Below are 23,891 nucleotides of genomic sequence, written 5' to 3'. Positions count from 1 at the left end.
GGAGAATGGTAGGAAATCAATCCACAAGGGGTCAGTTGGAGGCATATTGGAGGGAATCTTGAGGGGCTAAATGGTGCCTTTTACATTTATTTTATAAACTGATGACTTACAATGGCCCCACGCCACTCAAAGTGTGAAGAAAGAGGTTGCAAGATGAAGCCAGTTACTAAAAATTCATTGTGAGAAAATTTCACAGAAAAACATGGAAATGAAAGCCTGCAGGTGAAGGAGGAAGGGAACAGAGTCATGTGGAAGATGTCACACAAGAAGTGCTAAGTATTTAACTATGTTATAATTTAATCCTCCTAAGGGTCTTAGAAGACCTGTGCTATTATCATCTCTCATTTGTAAATGTTGAAAATAAGATACGTGAGTTAAGGAAGCTTCCCAAGGCTGCCTGGAAAAATTTGGTCTTAAATTGCACTCCCATCCCCCAAAAGCCTGACAGTACAGCTTACTTTCTTAATCACTAAACGGCCTTTATATCACTAGTATGGCAAATTCTAGACTGGAAAAATTTAAGAAATATTTGGCCTTGTCTATAGTATCTACAGGGTTAATTGAAATATTGAAGGCTTTTGCCTAAAGATGCTCCATGTGCTCAAAATAGTCAGTGTTTCCAAATAAACAATGTCTCTAGACAAAGTTTCCTAGAACTTTAGAACTGTGTAGAGCTGAGTACCATTCTTGGCTTATAAATTCAGAAGTGACAAGAATTGACACTTGATGTTGTCTGCTCTTAGAGGCTGGTGAAAGTCAAGGTAGCCTCCAGGAGAGAGGTGCTATTGGAATGTACAGCACTGTCAACTCTCAGCATGTCCACCATCTGCTCTCAGAAAAAATAGAGCTGAGTACCTTGCTGCCACCCACACTGCTTCAGAAGGCTCAGGTATAAGTTGGAGAGTAAGTACCATCTTCCAGGTCTTCGGATGTGGTTAGGAATATGAACTGTATATTCATCTCACTTATCAAGATACTTCCCATCTCTACATCTCACTGCAAGCTCTAGAGGGGTTTTCCGTAACCATATAGAGACCTGTCTACAGAAGCATGAGCCTCGGGCTTACAGTGGCTTGGACCAAGCACCTTGAGGGTTGACTGATGCTGATATGCATGTTGGAGCCATTCCCACTATGAGTGATTAAAGAGAAGCACATATATATGGTCCTGGTCAAGAAAACTAGAAATAAAGCCAGTGGCAAAGCAGCTCCTAAGAATTGAGAAGATCCTGAATACCCATTTTTCTAGCCAGTCCCTTTGAGTACCCACTGAATTCTAAACATCAGTTATGGAAGCATGCACTTGTCCCTATAGAGCTGTTACACCAGGAGGAAGGTCATATGTAAAAACAAAACCACAGAGAGACAATTCAGTTAGTGACTAAACACCATATGAATGTCACAGAATTTCTGCCAAGTCAGAAAAGGCTTCCTTTTGGAGGAGGATGTTACATTGAGATTTTTAGGGTGAGTAAGGCTTAAAGAATGAAGAAATAGGTCAGGGTGTAACCTTGGCAAGATTGGGGAGCTTCAGGGTAGATGGAGAGGTCAGCTAGTCTGGATTCAGGATGCCAGGGAGAATGGTAGGAAATCAATCCACAAGGGGTCAGTTGGAGGCATATTGGAGGGAATCTTGAGGGGCTAAATGGTGCCTTTTGGGGCTGGGGATTTAGCTCAGCAGCATAAGTGCCTGCCTTGCAAGCAGGCAGTTGTGAGTTCGAACCCTGGTACCGATAAAAAGTTTTTTTTAAAAATGGTGCCTTTTACATTTATTTTATAAACTGATGGCCAACAATGGCCCCAAGCCACTCAAAGTGTGAAGAAAGAGGTTGCAAGATAAAGCCAGTTATAAAAATTCACATACACATATTTTTGTACTCTCTCTATTTTGGGAAAAGACAGACTCTAAGGTAGGATCTGTTTTAGGGAGAAGAGGCCTTGAAGAGAGAGGCTGCAGGGAAGGGAGTGATGAAACAATGTGACAGAAATTATACAAGGCTCTGATAAGTTTTAGCAGTAGTGATGAGCTCCTGAAGAATGTCATCAAGAAGACTGGTGGATGTGGTACTTGGTCATCTGCTGGGATCACATCTGAAATGAAGGAGAAAGAGATTAAGTGTCTTAGTCAGTTTTTTCCTTGCTGGAACAAAATACCTGAGGCCCATAAGTTAAGGAAGGAAAGGCTTATTTTAGCTTTTAGTTTGCAGAGGTTTCAGTACTTATTTGGCTGGCTCCAAGGCAGGGCAGCATGGCATATGAGCATCACAGAGGAAAAACAGTTCATGGTGTAGCAGGGCAGCAGAAGGCAGGGAGAAATAAGCAGCAAGCAGCAAAGCACTGGAAGCTGCAGCAGCAAGCCTGCCTCTCCTTTTTCAGTCTTCCAGGTTACCATTATCTATACTCAGAATTATGCTAAACCAATCAGTAGATTAAATTAGTATTCATGCAACCTTAATGCTAGTATCACACACAATTTAGATCCAGCCACCTCCAAAAACTCCCAACTATGACCACATGAGGCTTTGTAGGGACATCTAGATACAAACCATAACATCCTGCCCCTGGCTCTCAAAAGACTCATGTATATCTCTTTATGCAAAAGGCATTTATTGCATCTCCAAGAGTTACCAATTGCCTAACAGTTTCAGTATTGTTTAAAAATCTGAGTACAAAGTCTCCTCTGAGATTTAAGGCAATCTCTTAGCTGTGAGCCCTCTGTAAAAATGAAAAGAGAGTTAAAAACTTTCAACATTCAACAGGAAAAGATAAATATTCCCACTCTAAAAGCTACAAATAAGTGGATAGGAAAGAGTGGAAACAAAGCAAGATCAAAACCCTGCAAGGCAAACATTAACTCCAGTAGTTCGATGTTTAACATCCAGTGTAATCTGTGGCAAGCTGTGAACTCTGAAGAGCTTGTGTGGCTCCGTCCCTATGTCACAGCTAGTGATTGTAGCTCCCATGGCTTCTCTCTGCTCATTCCTTGCAACTTTTCTCAGACAATCCACATTCCTAAATTCTCCAATCTTGTAGGGTCTCCACCTCACTTCAGCTTCATATTCACAGCTTCATACATTAGATTCTCAAGGGTGTGCTGCTTGGCTTCCAAGACTTCTGAAACATGGGTGGAAGCCTTCCTGATGCCACAACTCTTGCATATGCAACCCCTAAAACCTACACCATATAGGTGATGCCAAAGTCTGCTGCCAGCTTGAGCAATAGCCAGGCTTTCTTCTGTCTTGGCTATAAGGATTTAGTACTTGGATTGCTTACCACTAGGAACCCAATACTGAGGAATAAATTCCCATCCTAAAACAAATGCTGTGGGGCTCTCTTTTCAAAGCAAATTCTTCCACCTTGATATTTTGGTTCTTGTAATGTCCTCAAGCCATCTTTCCTGTTTCCTTGTTATTTTTCAACAAGAAAGTTCTCTTCTACTGTATCTTTGTAGTCCTCAGCTTTACTAGAAGTACCTTTCTGATCAAACTCAAAACGTTTTAAGTTATTCTTCTGGGATCTTTGCTCTTGATTCTCAACATAGATCTGGCTAAAATCCCCCAATAGTAGCCATACCATTGGCTCAATGTTAAACTGCTTTGAAATTTCTTTTGCAAGATTAATTTGTCCATTACTCTTAATTTCCATGTCAGGCAAAGTCTCTGGACAGGAGGAAAATGCAGAAAGTTTCCTACCAAACTGTAACATGCATAGCCTATAGTCCAACTGCCAGTACATACTTTGTTCCTAAATGAAACTTCCTGAGCCTGGTCTTTACCAGCTACATTTCTAACAGCACTCTGATCTTTTGAGTTCTGACCAGAATCTCCATGAAGTTTAGCTTACAGCATTCCAGGCTGCTTCTTCAGCCACTATCACCAAACTTTTCCAAACTATTTCCACAAGTCAGTTATAAATATTTCCAAATCACATGACCAGGTAGCATCACAGCAATGATACCACTCCTATACCAAAATCTATATCAGTCAGTGCTTATGGAGATACAGATTTAATGCAAGATACACAAACATATAAGAATTTACAAGGTTGGCTTACAATAGCTGCCCATGGAGTCAGTGTGGAACAAAAGGTCTGTCTGCAAGTTAGAAATCTGAAGGATCAAGTCAATGGCCAACAGCTCACTGTAGTGTCCCATGTGATTCTGTAGCAGGAGGACAAATGGCCAGTGCTGGAAGGCTGAAGGATCTGTGCTGGAGGCTGAACAGTCTGACTGGAAGCCACGAGATGATATCCAAGGTGAAGGTGGAGATTGGAGCTCCTCCGAAGAAACAGAGGTGGAACCTTCTTCTTTGTTTCCCTTTTATACCATCCAAGTGACAAGCCGGACAAGGGTGAGTCTTCTTTCTTCAGTAAATCCCTTCAGCTACACCCAGAATTGTGCCAATCCAATTTCACTGGGCAGTTCTTACTCTACTTGACACAATTAGTTAACTATTACATCAGATAAAGATAGTTTGGTTAGGGGGACAAACTTTATTGGTGCATTTATCAGAATAGGACAGGTTGTATGCAGCAACAAGCAATCCCTAAATCTATATGCCTTTATCCAAGAAACAAATTTACTTTTCCATGAAAAGTCTGCTGTAGAGGGAGGATTCTGTTTCACGAGTTCACTAAGGGCCCTAGCAACTGGAATGTCACCAGTTTATTAAGCAGGAAAAGAAAGAACTAGGCCACCATTTCTTTAACTTGGAAGTGACATCATTCTCAACATGTTGGACACAACATGGTCTTGTCTGCTGCAAGGGGAACTGAGGAAGGTCAAGGAATAAATGAGATCTGTCAGCTGGACAGCACCATCTCTGATGTGCTTAGCAAAGCCTGGCATTTTCATGTAGAGAACTCTCTTAATTCAGTTCATACTGACCCAAGACTTATGATTTCCTTGAAGAACTCCAACACAAACACTATGAGTTAATTAACTCCATATTCTGTGAAGCATTGTGGTATATCCATGCTGCTGGCCTTTGCTCCTCCAGGCAACATTCACACAAAGAAGGAAAATGAATGGCCCTACTCCCAGGGATAACTGTGCATCACAGTGTTCAGCACACCAGGAATTGTGGTTCCTGGTAGGATGCCACCAAACTTCTCAGAGTAGGGGCAGAGCCAGTACCACTGAATGTGTCTACTGGCGCGTTATGATACTATGCTGAATCCCACTAGATCCTTTTGTGAATGTAACAGGCAAAAGCATGTAATATGGTCTCCTGATGAGGATAATAAACTGCAATGCTTAGTCTACATCATACCCATATTCAGATGAGGACACAGAGGTTCAGAAAATTAACTGACTGCCATTGTCACCTAGTCAGTGAGTGGCAGAACCAGAGCAAGGTGCTACTCTTGCATGACTGGAAGGTCATGAACGGTTTGGGAGGCAGAGAGTATGTGGTGAAAGACAGTCAACCAGAGGTAGGATGCTGGGCTTATGGCACTGGTCTTATCACCAAAAGTGATTGATTACATTATCTCAGGACCTCTGTCCTTCTATTTGTAAAAAGAAGATGCTGAGTGAGACGTCTCAAAGTCCTTTGCATTTTTTCAGAGTGATTACAGTGTACCAGGTGGGGCTGATGACTGAGCAGCATTTAGAGGAGAGAGGCACTCTGCCATTCTACTGTGTAAGAAAACTCCAGCATCTGGAAATCTGATTATAGAAGAATTCAGTTCACTTTATTTCACCCCCAAGTCTGCTTTCACAAGCTCCTTCCATGGTGGAGATACGACTGGACAGTTGGAGGAGGACAGAGTGTTGATTCCCTGTCTCTGGCTTTTCTTCCAGCCTGGCCAATCACTAGCTTTGGCCCAGGGTGTATGCACCTGAGTTGGTTTTAGCTGTCAGAAACTATTGTTTCTGCTACCCTGTCTTTGTGAGGCTTTGTGCCCACTCTCGCCTGCTACTTCATGTGGCCCAGACCTGGTCATATGCTGGCACTTGGCCTGACAAACAGTTCTAAGATGAGGAAAGGCCCTGAAATGGACGGAGAGAATTCAAGCAAGGAGGACAGAGCATGAGGCCAGAGCCTGAGAGTTCCGTGCCCCTTGTGGAAATCCATTATAGGCTTTCACTGGCCCTGGCCTCTGCTATCCCTGTCACTGACCTCCTCAGGAATTTGGCTTCCAATCCCCCTTTTTGAAACTCACTCATCTGCGAAACTTTGCTCCTCTCTCCAGAGTTTCTTCCCCTCTCTTGGCTAAGTCCTCACTATTACTGGCCTTCATCAGTCATCCCAGTGGTAAGCATCAATTCACCCTTGGGATGAACCCTGTCCCTAACCTGGCACTAAGCCACCTTCAGTCACCCTGGATCCCTGGCACGTCACAAGTCCTGCAGTTAATCCCTCTCTGATACATTGCTACCTCCTTATCCCTGCCGTCAGTCCACCTCCTCAGACTTAGCCACAGTTCACCTACTGAAGTTGTGCTCTGCATTTGTGACAATACCTTGAATGTCCCAGACAGCCAGCCTCCTACACTTGCCCTTCCACTGTATGTCAACCATGCCTTTATGTAGAGGAACTTTCTCCATGTGCCCTGTGAATATTTAGAAAAGATAGTTCACAACAGAGCTTGGGATCCCAGCCCTGCAGTCCCTAGGGCTATTTCCCCCCTTACCATCTGCCACAGCACAGGCCCAGGCTACACTGATACAATGGTCCAGCTACCTCCCAGAAGGCCTGAGGATCCCGAAAGAGTGACATTGTCCTTGTCTTTTCCCTATTTCCCCAGTCTGAACTATTGTTCTGAGCTTCCTCTCTCACCTTGGCTACTTTTGAACCCCATGAACCCAGCATGCTACCTCATTGCCAGTCCTTTTCTACTGCACAGCCACCTGAACTTTGGGTGATGTCACTTTTATGGAAAAGACACTATGAGTCCCCATGCAGGAGAGAAAACACCTGAACATTATCAAATTCCACTCTGGAGTCAATGCCTACCTTTGACCCCCTCCTGCTTCACATTGTGTAGGGTTTATCCTCAGAACTAGGCCCTTCCTCCATCTCTCCTTTCCTGAGGGGCCCGACTGCAGCTCAGTCCTAGTAATGGAACCTGAAAATGCCTGTCAAGCAAAAGTACTCACTAAGCAAGGAAGCCCTTTCACTTTTTTACATCGAGAAATGTACTCTTGATTTCTAACCCTTCCGTTCCTTGTAAAGCCTGCAGATCTGAAACTGCTGAGCAGTGGGCACCTTACAAATGTTTTCCCAAATGGAGCCAACTTCCTTCCTCATTCAGTGATCAGGGGAATGCCAGAAGCTTAATTTTAGTAATATTTATTTTCCTTTTGGTTCACAACACATGCATTTTCAGACACAAACCATTATCATTTGTTCCCTGGCCTCTGCCTACAGTCATGAAGGCTCCTGAAAGAGGAGACAGGAAGGCAGAGGAGAAAGAAAATCTAAGAAAGGTGAATTTTCACAAGCTCAGGTAGGGCAGATAGATGGTTCTGAGTCTGTGGGCATGCTTGAAAAACGCATAGAACCTATTGGTGGTTTCTACCTCAGAGATTTGCCTCTAAATCATGAAAGTTACTCTAAAGCCAAAGAGATGTCACACCTTCAGGGAGTTCTATTATAAATGTGGCTTCCCATTTTAATAAAGTGATATTCCTGAGACAGACTCTTAGGGGCAAGTAATCCAGAATAACCTTGTAAGATGCACAATGGAGGAAGAAAGGAAAGAAAAGAAATAAACAGTCACGCTTTATCACGTATGCACCAAGCAGTATTCAGCAATCTACATCTAGTCCATCAGAGTGTTTAAAAAATTGGAATATAACTCATATCAAATGTTTCTCCTTTTAAAGTATGCAAATATTCACTATTTGCAAAGGCATGCAACTATCACCACTATTCATTCCAGAACATTTTTATTACTCCAGAAGGAATTTCATACTCATAAGTCATCCCCTATTTCTGGACCCTAAAACTACAAGTGTAATAGAGTCACTTTTAATTTTTCCCTCATTTGCCATTTCTGGACATTTCGCATGCACTAAGTGATATTTTGAGAAGAGCATGCTTCACTTAGCACGATGTTCTTGAGGTCTATTCTTGTGGTGTTATATATTTGGCGAGTCTCCGTCTGACTTTTGAAGCAAGTGCCAAGCTGCCTTCCATGTGGCAGCACTGTTACATCCTGGCCACACTGCGTGATCATTCTAATGGCCCCATGTTCCCATCAGCAGTTGCAACTGACCTCCTTATTAGAGCCTCCTTGTAGGTGGTAAATCATTATGGTTTTGATCTCCATTTCTTTAATGACATACTGTGGAGCACATTTTCAGGTGGTTATTGATCATTTGTATATCACACTTGAAGAAATGTCCATTTAAATAACTTCCCAATTTTAGAACTGGGTTGTCTATATTGTTGTGCGATGAATGTTAAACCCTAAAGGATATACAAGTTAGAATTATAGTCTCCCATTTTGCTCATTGTTTTTTTTTTTTCCACTTTTTATTAGTTGTCTGAGAAGCATGAAAATTTTTCTTTTTGAGAAAGGCCAGTTTATCTTTTGTTTTCCTTTTGTTTGTGCTTTGATGTATATTTTTAAAATATTTCCTAAACCAAGGCTATGAGGATTTATGCCTGTTTTTTTTTTTTTTTTCAGGAGGTTCATAGACTTATGTCCTATATTTAGGACCTTAATTTGTTTTTAATTATTTTTTGTGTATGATGTGAGTTAAATGTTCAGTTTTATTCATCTGTAGGTAACTATCTATTTGCCTAGCACGATTCAGTGAATGACTATTTTTCCCGGTAAGTTATCCTGACATCTTTACTCAAAAGTCAATTGGCCATAAATGCACAAGCTCGTTTCTGAATTACCCATTGTACTTCACCAATTTATAAGTCTGTCCTATGTCAGTACCACACAGTCTTCATCACCATAGCTTTATGATAAATACTGAAGTTGTGAATTTGAAGTCTTCCTACTTAGTTCCTCTTTGTCACTACTCCTTCAGGTATGCTGGTCACATGAATTTCAGTATAGATTTGGGAATTAGCTTGACAATGTCTATGAAAATGACAGTGATATTTTGATAGAGATGATGTTCCACTTGATGAATATTTTATGGACTATTTACACCTTAATAATATTCAGTTTCCCATGCCATGAATTTGAGATTTTTCCTGTTTGTTATAAGTCCTTTCTAATATTTTTTAATGTTTTGTAGTGTTCACTGTTTTTTATTAAATTTACTCCTAAGTATTTATTCCTTTGCTGCTGTTATAAATGAATTCCCTAATATCATTTTAAATTGTAATGTATAGAACTGTAGTTGATTTTTGTGTCTTAAGCTTATAAATCCTGAAACCTTGCTGAATTCATTTATTAGCTCTACAGGAGGTTTAATGAGGACTCTTTAGGATTTTCTATATTCAAAATCGTATCATCTGCAAATATAGTTTTACTTTTTCCTTTCCTGTCCGGATGTCCGATATTTATTTTCTTTGCTTAGTTCCTCTAGATAGGTTCTCTAGCGCAGTGTTGAGTGGCAGTGATGAGAACAGACCTTTCTATCTTGTTTCTGCTGCTCTCGTGCTGTTCACTCTCCCACTATTATACACGAGGTAAGTTGTGAGCAGTCATTTATTCCTGTCCTTTTCATTCCCGCCAGATTGGTAATAAAGTCATTCTTTTATTCCTAAAATTAGTACTATGAGTGTTGTTTCTGTTTTTCTAGGTTATTCTAGTTAATGTTTGCCAACCTTCTTGATATGTTGAAAGGATACACTTATGTTTCATTTATTTCCTATTATTTTTTTCTGTTATTTTTCTTTGATCTTTATGATAGTCTTTCTTTGAACTTTAGATTTAGTTTCCTCTTCTTTTTCTAGTTTTTAGGGAGAAATATCAGATGTTTAAATTTGCAGTCAACATCTGAAATTTCCTGGAGAAAGCTTGCTTTGACATTTTTGTTGTGTTTAATTTTATTTTCCTTCATATAGTTTCTTTATGTCTTGTAATTTTAGATAAAAACTGGATACTTTCAATAGTATGAAATGGCAACTCTGAACATCAGATTATCCACCTAGGTTTCACTGTTGTTTTTTGTTTGTTTGTTTCTTTCTTTCTTTCTTTAATGAAATCTTAGGGGTAATTCTGCAAAATCTGCACTGTTTTGTCAAGTTAGACCACTGAAGGCTCTTCTCAACCTAGTGAGTAGTTGATGATTAGATAGAGACGTTCTCTAATGTCTGGAACCCCTAAGTCTCCAACTTTTTCCCAAGTTTCTCTGTGTTTATGTTGGACCACCCTTTCTCTGCCTGCTCACCAAGTGCCTCTAAGTTACCCAAAAGTGATATTTTAAAGCTTTTTCAAGTCTTTGCTGAGCAGTACATACGCAGTGTATGAATAGTCCTTTGTATGTCCATGGGCTTGTGGATTTTGCTTTGATTCATGGGCCCTTGATAGCTTCACTCAGTGAACTTCAAGCCAAGACTGAAAGATATTAACAATACTTACTGCAGATCAGCAGCAAGCAGTCAGAGACCCCAGGTTTAAATTCAAAGTCTTGCTTTTGTAGTCCAAGAAACAAGACCTCGACAATGTCCACAAGTGTTTTTTCTTCTATGCTCATTGGTGATCCTGGCTTTCTTCTAGCACTTAATTCTTACCTGAAAAGTTTTGTATCAAGGAATGAGTTATTAGGAGTTGGCAGATGTCTAGGGTAGAAACAAAGTCAAAGCTTGTCCCAAGGAATCTTCAAGATAGGGAAAAGAGGGCTCATTTCGTGTGTGAGAAGTAAGAGACAACTCACTGCGCGTTAGGACTGGGAAAGCTTTGAGGCCATCACATAGGACTCCAGCCTTTTTTAAAGAGCTGTAATTTTCTGGATACTCATTATAAATAGCTGCCTTTTTACCAAACACTTAGACTGCAACTGAACAGAGGGTATTAGAAATGAGTCATGGAGGTGGTGTATGATTCCAGGAATCTTAAACTCCTAGGACCAACAAACTGGTTTTGAATTCAGTCCCTTAACATCTTGAATAAATGGTCACCTACAATGACAAGGAACTCATTACCTTCCAATACAATTCATTCCTTCTTTAAATTCCTCTGCTTATAGATAGAGAGCCCAACACAGTGAAGTGAGCATGGCCTTCAGAGTACACAGCGTCATTCCTGGCTGCACCCTTGTGACCTCTGTGACCTTATCAAGTCATTTCTCCTCCCTGAACCTGTTTCCTTGACTGAAAAAGAAATGGGGGAAAATTGCCTAGTTGGCAAGGTTGTTGGAAGACTGATGACACAAAGTAATCCAGCATGTTTCATTGAGCAGTCCAACGCTGAGAGCTATTACTGAAGTCCTCCCATATAAGGAACTAAAGTCTGTGTCTCAACATTTTCCACTCAAATTTTGCTCCTTTATCTCACTTCCCCAATTCATGACTTCAAAGCTCTGCATACAGCAATTGCATCATCTTGTTTGTTTAGACTGAACTCCATCCCTAAAATTCCTCAATTCTGTGTCTTGATTTTTCTGTCTTCTCCACTGAAACTAAAACCACCTCTCCTTCCCACTCCTAGTGCATGAAGGCCTTCAGATTTTTCTGACTGGCTTTTCGGTTCGCTTTACCACATTGTGAGGCTGATTGGGCCTCATGTCTGCACCCATGCTTGTGATATATGAGGTCAGTATCTTTCCCATCCTTGGTTATATGTGTCTTGTTAAGAGGCAACACAATGCCTCGGACTGCTGAAATTCTGTTCTCACATCTTAAAGTCTATAAATGGACAAATATGATAAGAATAAATTCTAATTCATTATCCAAATTTTTCTCACCTCTTCATGTCCTTCGACCCACCATATGCTAATAATGCTAGCTTCAACAAGTAACAAGAATGGTGTCTGGGAGGTGCAGAAAATTTAAGCACTTCTCAGTACTTATTGAACATCTGATGAATAGCAGGCACTTTCAGACTGGGTCTTAGTGTGACTCTCACCACAATCCTCTGAATAAGGCATTATAAACCCATTTTCAGATAGAAGTCAGTAAGTTCAAATGCTTTGCACAAAATTACAGCTAGTTAGTGATACAGGGCATAAGTCTGAGAGATCTGTCTTACTCCAGGGCCTCTTATCTTTTCCTTAGGCTTTTTGTGGTAGGATACATAGGTTCCTATCTTTCTCCTATCTTCTCCTTAGGCTTTTTGTGTTTTTACTGAAACCACAAATATATAGAAATCACATAGAAAATTTGTTCAAAATAAAAGTTCACCTCACCCCTTGTATTCCAATTGAAAAAGTCTGGCAGAAGGATTGGACATGTTTGATAGGGATTAGATGAGTCCGTAGTTAGTGGATCACAAATGGCACCAGTTACTAGGTTCAGAAGGGCAACTGTCAAATATTGCCATGGACAACAAAGGTAATGACATCTGGCTTGTCTTGGAATAGAGGGAGACAAGCAGGGCCCTCCTTAGCCATTACCCCTAATTGCCCTCCAAGTTGCTCTCAGCCTGAAGTCTAAACATTGCCTCTTTCTGGGACCCTCTCCTGCTCTTCAGATCTGACCAAAGCAAGTGGGAAATGCCAAACAGGGTCTGTCACAATGGCAGATTATGCAATACCTCTGGTGTTTGCACTGCCTCCCAAAATCCCCAGCAGTGAAAAGGAAGCGTTCCTGGGCTGCCTTCCAAGGCATGTCCCAAACCAGTGAGTGTGCAGGAGAAACAAATGGTTCCTTTGCTCACCTGCTGCTGCCGGGACACACTTCTTTTTCCCTGTTCCCACCGCACTGCAAAGCCATATCAAATGCTAACAGCTGAATTTGCTTCCTGCATCACTCTTGCTGATTTCTGCACCTTCCTCATCTTTACTCACTGTCATGCAAGCCCGTTCCTTCAAGGAACCCCTCGTGGTCACACGACAAAAAGAGAAAACTGCTTTCTTTCTGTTTTTTTCTGGAAATGAGTAATGATTGACTCTTCCTTGTGGTTAAAATGTGGCAGGCAGCAGAATTTCTACAGAAAGAATTTGAAATTTAATGAGAAGTTCCTAGGCTCTGATTGTATTCTGTGTGTCATGTATGGTAGGCGACAAAATGTCAATGCAACTTTGCAGAGCCACTCTGAAATCCTGTATCTTTATCAGTAAGAGGGCCATGACATTTCTAAATGCCTCTTGATTGCAAAAAGAAAATGGAATGAAAATGTGTACATGGCCAAGTTGCTGGATGGAGTGGATCCCCTGTGCACACTGTCATGGTCCTCCACATTGTATACACACAAAGCGATCCTCAAGGAAGCACCAGGGGCCTGGTCAGCAGTGCAGGACCCAGGGCCAACCGAAACCACAGAATCAGATTTCTCATAAGTCCTCCAGGATTGGGATATGCACAGTGAGCAGCAGGGAGCTCACTGTCCTGTAGGTGTGGATGGGAATGGACACAGTGACCGCTCTCTATTCCATTTTGCTTTTTGACACTGTTCACTATCTCTGAAAATTGCAAATTCATGCTCCATCTTCCCGCCGGAGTGATCTTATTTAGACCTCTGCTCTGCATGTTTGCCTGTACATCAGTAAGTTGTTCCCTGTTGCCTAAAAGGCAAAGAACTAACTCAGATGAGTGGCATTCAAAGTCATCAGCAGCTGGTCCCAGTTTACCTCTCCATTCCCATTCTACCCCCTTGAGCCCCTGCAGATTGCCGTAGCTACAATAAGCAATGCCTGTCTTTCCCAAAGGCAGCTTCCACTTTCCAATGGCCCCTCTCAGTTCCAGAAATGACTTCTTTCCCAGTATTCTGTCATCTTATCACAAACTCAAGCTAAATAGACTCCATTTCGTGGACTGTTCTTCTCTGACTCCAAAATCCACTCAGACTTTAAGGATTGACTAAGGGTCATTACAAGGATGTGTGAGGACCAAGTGATGTTTACAGAGACTCCTGAGGGTGAGCACTTCAGAGCCCAGATCCTGGGCTTTTCCCTGCCTATTAACACCTATCTAAGTACCCTTGGGAAAGTCATCTTTTTGGGGTTCTGGTCACCTCTGTGAACCTCATCTGGGTAAAGAAGATCATAGAGGCACCAACTTAGAGAATGTCAGTGAGGATCTTTGGAGGTTACTGTGCCAAGCAAAGCATCTGGTATATAGTGAGTGCTCAATGAAAATTAATTAACCAAACTCATTAGAGTACAAAACTATGAAGTGTCTCTGTTTCTTCGCTATTGTAATCCTAGTACCTAGCTCAGTTTCTGATATACAATATATACTCAAAAATATGCTCAATAGTACATGGTGTATGACAAAAAATATAGGATATGTTTAAACAAAAAAAAAAATCATAGTGAAAAGACACATTGCCAATAATGTCTCCCCAAATACCTTTCCCCCTTCAACACGCTTATACCATCATTCTTGCCACTTTCTGGAGCAGTTCCGGAAAACCTACTTTATGAGTTTCTTTAGATTCACTGCCATGACTTCCTTGATGTTCTAAATCAATTTAAAATGTTTACTTTTCACTGCCATTTTGACTTCAGAGAAGGGCTAAAAGTCACACCAGTGCCGGGTCTGATGAATAAGATGGACGGGAACACACAGTAATGCTTTTATGAGCCAGCCTTTCCTTGCATGGAATTTGGTGGCAGCACTTACCGTAGCTTTGAACACACCCCATAAAGATGCTCACAGAAGAGAATTTACAGAGCAGCTGCAGAAAGTGGTAAAAATGTTCAATGGAGGGGGAGTATTTTGAGGGAGATTCATAGCAATGTGTCTATTCCTGTAATAAACTTGAAAAAATGAAACTTTCATTGTATTTTTTGAACACACTTTATCGTTAAATAAACAAATGCTTTACAAAATAAGTTGTAAATCTCTGTACAAATAAAAGAGATTGTTTGCACTTTTTGACTTTTTAATTGGGATTTAGACAGTATGAGAGAAAAACATTAGAGCTGTATCATTATTATTACAATTGCTGACTAATGACTACCTTCGGGCCCTATGAAAGCAGGCTATGACTACTTCACACACAATTCAAAGAACATATACTGAGTCTTTTTTTCCACGGTTTCAACATCTATTTCAGTCTGTTTTCAGTTCCCCATCACCATGACAACTTGCACCCCCTTAGAAACTGTTGAGGGTTGCAATCTTTTCTTGACCTCCTAGAATGATCCCTTAGGCTCCTAAATCTCCATCATTCTGTGCACATGCAGTTTCCAGGGACCCCTATCTGTCCTTGCTCTTCCCTCAACCACCAAAAATGCCAAGGAAACGTAACTATTCTCTAAGAAAAGCTAGAGAGGTCCCAGCAGGACATGAATCAAACAGCTGGAGGAGAGATAAGAGGAAAAGATTAACCCCTACAAGGAGATTTAACTAAGAAGATGAAGACAGATAAAAAGGCCTACCCAGTCACGGGAGTGACGTTTCCCACATTGTTGTCATGTGTTCTCTGTCCAATGGGGTTGGCCTTATAATAAGTAACTAAGTTAGACAGAAGTTATAAGATAGTCAGAGAGGGACTGAGTTCTCAAGAATTTAGTAAAAAATAAGTACATCAGAATTGTGGCTGGAGGTGCATCTTAAGAAGGCCAGGCCTCAAGACAGAGATGCAGTGACCAGGTCAGCATGCCTCCCTGTGGCGTAAACAGAACTTGGAATCACTCCGCGTTTTAGCATCACCTAATCCAGTAAGTCCAGATAGACATCAGTGCTGCAAGTGGTGACCAGTGCATCTGGACCTATCCCTCCTCTAAAATGCCTTTGCTGTCTCCCTTTATCCTTGTTGCATGATTTATTTCCCTGTTGGATTAGTATTAGTTAAGCTGGGGCTGGGGATTTAGCTCAGCGGCATAAGCGCCTGCCTTGCAAGCAGGCAGTCGTGGGTTCGATCCCTGGTACCAGTAAAAAAAAGGAAAAAGACAAAATATATATATATATATATATATATATATATATATATATATTAGTTAAGCTATTATACTTGTAATCAGTCAGTGATGACAAGCCTTTCAGGCAAGCATACAAACTACAATCTAAAACGTACTTATCACAAAGTGCCAACCCTGACATTGAAACTTCACGCTAAGGTTTTAGCTTAGTCTATTGAAAATAACAAGAGAAAGCATAGTAACTATGGTAGATCACCTAATATTGTGGTCTTATGTGTTTTTTCATTGCATGTTTTTCTAGGAATTTGTTTTGTTATCTTGTTATGATCTGTTTTTCCTATAATACAGAGAGGATAGATATACATGTAGAAATTCACACATAGAAAGAATTTTTAAAACTATTTACAGGGACAGATTATATAATGCAAGATGTAATGAACAGATACTCTGAAGAGGAAGAGACACTAAGAAACCCAATGCTAATTCTGTAGTATTATGATATAAAATCTAGCAACACTATTATTCACTGTTCAGAGTGATATTAGTCTAGTCTCTTAAGTTCAATTTCAGCATATGTAAAGATAAGGACAGCTACTATAAAGAGAATGAGAGACATTATGGTAGTCATTATTGACTTCCCCAGTGTCAGAGCTTGAGGACCTAAAAAGCCTTTATCATCCTGTAATGATTTGATTAGTTCCATAATATGCAGTATGTATTCAATATGGGCAAAGATGGTAACAACTATTTGGAAGAAAACTAGAGACAATAAGATAGACAGTGAAGATCTCCAGTTGACTTGCTTTGAAATCTGTATTTCTTTAAATTGTTTCTTTATGAACTGTTTTGTTCTGTTTTGATGTTTAATCTTCCCTCTTTAAGATAAAAAACAAGTGTGTAGGACTGATAACCATATTACTAAGTTTTTGTTGGATCATTGAGCAGAACTGTTGGCAGTGTCACTATTTGAGTGTCACTTTGTATGCTTTAATTTTGTAACCTGAACAACTATTTCTAAGATGACAATATGTAACTTATCAACTAGTGATTTCTTACTGTTTATTTTTCTGTAATTCTTTATTATTTCTACCCTTTTTTCCTCCATTTTTTATTTTTTTTCTCTTTAAATAATAATAATAAATAAGGGGCTGGGGATTTAGCTCAGTGGCATAAGCGCCTGCCTTGCAAGCAGGCAGTTGTGAGTTCAATCCCCGGTACTGATAAAAAATAAAAAGACAAAATAAATAAATAAATAAGTAAGTAAAAAAAAAGAAACAAACAGCTCATGTATTAATGTCTTTTGTTTTAAAAGAAAAACAAATGACAGCTGTTATATAAGTCTGTCACCACTGAACTTTAAATTTTTAGGGAAACCTAAAAACTGTAAAAAGTTCATCATAGTTCAATTTACCCAATACATCTGAGCATGCAATTAGATTTAAAAATAACGATTTTGTGTGTTTATATGTGTGTCTGTTTAATGTGTGTTAATAACCTGTTAAAACCCCCACAGCTGTGTCATTTTAAAAAATTACTTTTTGAGCTCGACAACTTCTTTTTCTCCTTATTTTTTGTTCTTTTTGAGATTTCCAAAGAAAGACCATTTATATAGGTTTTCAAGGTACCCAAATTTATTCAAAATATTACCAGGTAAAGATTGATAAGCTCCAGGCTTACATGGAAATAAAAGCCTTAAAGTTTGAAAACATAAAGTTTGGTGTAATTTAGTTTAATATATATGCTTTTGTGTATTTACTTTGAAGTATACATTACATATCAACAATTCTGCTTAACTTGGTTTGTAGATAAAACCGTCAAGACATTATCTCAAATGTTTGTGGTTCATACATCTTAATAGCTGGATAATTTAAATTTCTTGGTACAAGGAAGATGCCTTTAAAGCTGGCAACATATCAAGGAATCCTGCTCCAGTCTGGGGGAACTCTCTTTGTCGCCTGGGGACCAGCAAGTGGGGCCTAGGCAAGGAATCCTGCCACAGGAATCCTGCCCTGGTCTGGGGGAACTCTCTTCCTTGCCTGGGGATCTGCCTGTGGTTTCCTGCTGGGACCAGTGAGCCCAGTAGGCACAGAATCCCACCCCAGTCTAGGGAAACTCACTTTGTCGCCTGGGGACCAGCGCACGGTTTCCTGCCCCAGCCAGTCAGGCTTACGCACAGAATCCCATCCCAGTCTCAGGAACACTCTTCCTCTCCTGAGGAGCCAGGCCACGGTTTCCTGTGGGCCCAGCCTGTCAGGCCTAGACACGGTCTGAGGGAACTCTCTCCCTCACTTTGAACAACACTTGAAGCTCGAAAATATAGGAAAATGACAAAATGAAAGACCAAAATGCAATATCAAACATCCAGCCCATCCCAAGAAAGCCTAGGAACCACATGCATAGAAGAAAACACATTCTACATACCTGAAATAATACTAACTGAAATAAAGAAGCAACTCTGGGAAACCTTAAAGGAATTCAAACTAGAAATAATCTCTCAGGTTAAAGAAGAAATGATAAAAGAAATGAAGGAGATGCTGAACATATCTAAAGAAGACACAGTTAAAAAACTGGAGGACCTAAACAGAAAGATAGAATCCCTGGATGAACAATATAAGAAACAAACAGAATATATAAAGCAGATGCAAAGAGATATACAGGAAATCAAAAACTCCATTGAAAGTTGTAAAAACTGCCTCAATGAATGTGAAGATAGAATCAGACTTCGAAGACAAGATTGCAGCTAGTGAACAGGAAAGAAAAGATCTTTTAAAAATAACAAGAAATCAGGAAATAACAATTTCCCGCAAGACGATGCAAAGTGGAACGACGTAAGATTGATAGGGATATATGAAAAAGAAGAGGACAACATAAAGGATATCAAGAGGATATTTAAAGAAGTAATAGCTGAAAATTTTCCAAACACAAGATTAGAAACTGATATCAAGATCAATGAAGCATACAGAACTTCAAATAGCCATAACCAAAATAAATCTATACCCAGACATATAATAATAAACATCCCAGAAATTGAACAAAAAAATAAAATATTAAAAGCTGTCAGAAAGAAAAGACAGATCACTTATAAAGCAAAACCTATCAGAATCACAGCAGACTTCTCAGCACAAACAATAAAGTCAAGAAGAGCATGGAGTGAAGTATTCCAGATCCTAAAGCAAAATGATTTCAACCTAGGCTGATGTACCCTGCAAAACTATCCTTCAAAATCAATGGAGAAATAAGATACTTCCATGACAAAGAACAGCTGAAAACCTTCATGATCACCAAGCCAACTCTGCAAAGAATACTGAAAGACAGCCTAGATACATTTAGGAAAAAAAACACTAAACAAAGCAGACAGTTAAACAGAGCAGAAAGATAAAGATGCAACAGCAAAAAGATAACATGTCAACAACAAACCAGTATATAACAATTATAACCATTAATGTAAATGGTCTCAATGCACCAATTAAAAGAAATAGACTGGCAGAATGGATCAAGAAAAAGAATCCAACCATATGCTGTCTACAAGAAACCCGTCTAACCCAAAAGGATACTCACCGACTCAAAGTCAAAGGATAGAAAACAATACTTCATGCAACAGGAACCCCCAAAAAACTGGGGGTAGCTATTCTGTTTGCAGATAACCTGAATTTCAAACCAATAATGATCAGAAGGGATAAAAAAGGACACTACATACTGAATAGGGGAAAGCTTCAAGAGGAAGAGATAACTATCTTAAATATATATGCACCAAACTCCAGAGCACTAACAAGCACTAACAGAAATGAAAAACCAAATCAGCAGTAACACAATTCTAACAGGAGATCTTAACACACCATTGACACCAATGGACAGATCAACCACTCAGAAAATCAACAAAGAAATAAAAGAACTGAATTGCATCTGTGAACAAATGGACTTAATAGACATATACAGAGTATATCACGCAACAACAACAGAATACACATTCTTCTCAGCAGTACATGGGTTGTTATCTAAAATAGACCATGTATTAATTCACAGTACATATTTAAATAAATGTAAAAGGGTTGAAATTATCCCTTGCATGTATCAGACCATAGCGCCATGAAATTAGAAATTAATGATAAAAGATACTGCAAAAAACCCACAAACACATGAAAACTGAATAATACACTCTTGAATAATCAGTGGGTCACAGAGGAAATTAAAGAAGAAATTAAACAATACTTACAAACAAATGAAAACACATATACAACTTACTGGAATCTGTGGGATGCAATGAAAGCTGTCCTCAGAGGAAAATTCATTGCACTGAGTTCCCACATTAGGAAAACAGAATGAATACAAATAAATAACCTGTTACACCTCAAACATCTAGAAAAAGAAGAACAAGTCAAGCCCAAAGCCAAAAGAAGAGAAGAAATTATAAAAATCAGAGCAGAAATCAACGCAATAGAGACCCAAAAAACAATCCAAAAAATCAACAAATCAAAGAGCTGGTTCTTTGAAAGAATAAATAAAATTGACAAGCCCCTAGCCAACCTTATTTTAAAAAGAGAAGAAAAAGCTCATATTCATGCAATAAGGAGTGAAAGAGGTGAAATTACTACAGACCCTATAGAAATACCTATTTTGAAAACCTCTACTCTCAAAGTTTTATAACACAGAGAAATTAGACAGATTCCTAGAAGCATACAAAGTACCAAAGCTAGGTCATGAACTTGTAAAACTACTGAATAACCCAATTTCTATTAATGAAATTGAAAACGTAATTAAATCTTTACCTACAAAGAAGAGCCCAGGTGCAGATGGATTCACTGCAGAATTCTACAAGAAATATGAAGATGACCTAATGCCAACACTCCTCAAACTCTTCAATGAAATTGAAAGGGAAGAAAGCCTTCCTAAATCATTCCTAAAAGCAAATATTACTCTAGTACCCAAACCAGAGAAGGACCCAACTAAAAAGAGAACTACAGACCAATCTCCCTAATGAACACAGATGCAAAAATCCTTAATAAAATTTTAGCAAATAGGATGCAGCAAATCATCAAGAAGATCATACACCCTGACCAAATGGAATTCATCCCAGGCATGCAGGGATGGTTCAACATACATAAAGCAATAAATGTAATCCACCATATCAATAAAGCCAAAAGTAAGAATCACATAATCATTTCTATAGATGCAGAAAAAGCCTTTGATAAGGTCCAACATTCATTCAGAAGAACCTTACAAAAATTGGAATAGATGGCCTTTACCTCAATATAATTAAGGCCAACAGCCAATATCATACTAAATGGCCAAAATTTGAAGGTCTTTATTTTAAAATCAGGCACAAGACAAGGATGTCCCTTATCACCACTCCTATTTAATTAAGTACTGGAAATACTGGCCAGAGCAATTATATGAGAGAGAAATAAAAGGCGTAAAGATAGGAAAAGAAGAAGTTAAATTATCATTATTTGCAGATGACATGATACTCTATACAGAAGATCCCCAAAATTCCATTGAAAGATTCCTAGATATAATAAATAAATTCAGTAATGTAGCTGAATACAGAATCAATACTCAAAAATCAATAGCATTCCTATACACTAACAACAAAGTCACAGAGAGAGAAATAAGAGAGGCAACACCCTTCACAGTAGCAACCAAAAAAATGAAATATTTAGTAATTACTGTCACAAAAGAAGTGAAAGACCTATACAGGGAAAATTATAATACACTGAAAAATGAGATTGAAGATGATCTCAGAAAATGGAAAAACATCCCTTGCTCATGGATAGGAAGAATAAATATTGTGAAAATGGCCATTCTCCCAAAACTTTTATACAGATTCAATGCAATCCCAATAAAAATACCACCAACATACCTCATAGAACTCGAGAAATCACTCCTAAAATTCATCTGGAGTGAGAAGAGACCTAGAATAGCAAGGACAGTTCTAAGCAGCAAAGGCAAGGCAGGAGGCATCACAATCCCTGACTTGAAGTTATACGACAAGGCAACTGTAGTAAAATCAACATGGTACTGGAACCAAAACCGAGCCGAAGATCAGTGGAATAGATTAGAAGATACAAACACAACTACAAACACACTCAACCACCTTATCTTTGATAAAAGGGCCAAACATGTTCACTGGAAGAATGACAGTCTGTTTAATAAATGGTGTTGGAAAAACTGGCTCTCCATATGCCAAAAACTAAAACTAGACCCATGCCTATCACCATGTACTAAAATAAAATCTAAATGGATCAAAGATCTTAATATTAAAACAGAAACACTAAATCTATTGGAAGACAAATTGGGTAAAAACCTTGAAGACATACGAGTAGGTAAAGAATTCATGAACAGGACTCAAACCACAAGGGAAATACTTCCCAGAGTCAATAACTGGGATCCCCTCTTATTAAAAAGTTTCTGCACGTCAAAAGAAATCTCCAGCATAGCGAAAAGAAAACCCACAAACTGGGAAAAAATCTTAGTGAACTGCCCCTCAGATAAAGGACTTCTGTCTAAAACATATAAAGAATTAAAAAAATCAGACCCACAAAATTCAAAGACCCAATCCACAAATGGGCATCTGAGATGAATAAACAATTTTCAGATGAAGAAATTCAAACGGCAAATAAATACATGAGAAAATGTTCACTATCACTGGTCATTAGAGAAATGCAAATTAAAACCACACTGAGATTTCATCTCACTCCTGAAAGAATGGCCAAGATCACGAAAACCACCAAGAACAAATGCTGGAGAGGCGGTGGGGAAAAAGGAACTCTCCTGCACTGTTGGTGGGAGTGTAGACTAGTACAGCCATTGTGGAGGTCAGTCTGGAGATTTCTCAAAAAGCTGGGACTGGAAGCCCCATTTGACCCAGCTATTCCACTTCTAGGCATATTCCCAGAAGAACTGAAAGCATCATACCACAGTGATATATGTGCACCCATGTTTATAGCAGCACAATTTGTAATAGCCAGATCTTGGAAACAACATAAGTGTCCATCAACTGAGGAATGGATAAAAATCTTTGGTATTTTTATACAATAGAGTACTACTCAGCTATAAAGAATGATCACATTGAGATATTTGTAAATAAATAGATGCACTTGAAACCATACTCATAAGTGAAATAAATCAAACTCACATCTATAAATACTGAATAGTTTCCCTAGTGTAAGAAATGATAAGAATACATAAAATTATATGGTAATCATGAATACCAATCATATTGGTTTTAATCATATAATGTTATCACTCATTAATTGCAATGGTTTTAACCTGGGCTGCTCGGTTTTAGTATCGGTGATAGTACGAATAGCTTTTCTGAAGAAAACAACACATCATAAAAGCTAGTGCTGATTTAATATCATCTTGTTTTGAAGTCCCATCAAGCTGTTGTACATCTGTTTCCACTGGTTTTAACATGTGGTATCTTACTATATTTTACTATATGCGATAGTATAAACAAAATTTTTTAGAGGCAAAGAGATAATATAGAAACCACTGTTAGTTTTCTGTTAACTGGTTCTAAATACCCTGTAATTTCTTCATTCCCTTGAATAGCTTCAGACTGACTTGATATGCTTGGTGCGATAGTATATGAAGTTATACTCAAATAATTCAAGGAAGGAGGCACTATGGTGACTACTATTACGTTAGACCATCTGGGGGTGAAACACAATGATGCTTAAATAGTTCGATTCTGACCTGTGTTCTTCTAATACAATGTCCTCTTTTACCTCAACCCCATCCTTTTTTAAAATTAATCTATTTTTTCTTACTTTTTTTTCAATTAAGGGAAAACTAAATTTAAAAATAGCGGGATATATTATAGTAACTTTTTTGTTTTCCTATTAACCTGATATTATCCCCAGTACTGCTCTCCCCATCTTGTTCTGTCAGATTTTACTATATTTTTTGTTTGATAGCATCGTTTGAGGGTATAGGCAACCACTTTGAAGGCAATAAGATTCACTAAGGTGCCCATTATGGCTTGACTATTATCTTCTTTTGCAATCCTG

General features: G+C 39.0%; 1 long non-coding RNA gene across 1 annotated transcript; it reads right to left on the bottom strand.

Annotated features, from left to right (window-relative positions):
- Nucleotides 1–1,866: 1,866 nt before the first annotated feature.
- LOC134476271 (uncharacterized) lies at nt 1,867–4,391 on the bottom strand. Its single transcript, XR_010047853.1, has 2 exons — nt 4,053–4,391; nt 1,867–2,090 (listed from the first exon to the last, which is right to left on the bottom strand). It is a non-coding gene; the product is annotated as an uncharacterized LOC134476271 (long non-coding RNA).
- Nucleotides 4,392–23,891: the final 19,500 nt, after the last annotated feature.

The sequence above is a fragment of the Cavia porcellus genome, unplaced genomic scaffold (genome assembly GCF_034190915.1).
Source record: "Cavia porcellus strain 051 isolate PalLab524CR breed Dunkin Hartley unplaced genomic scaffold, mCavPor4.1 scaffold_6, whole genome shotgun sequence".
Lineage (NCBI taxonomy): Eukaryota > Metazoa > Chordata > Mammalia > Rodentia > Caviidae > Cavia > Cavia porcellus.
The sequence above is the reverse complement of the archived record's forward strand: the minus strand, read 5'-3'. Positions and strand labels throughout refer to the sequence as shown.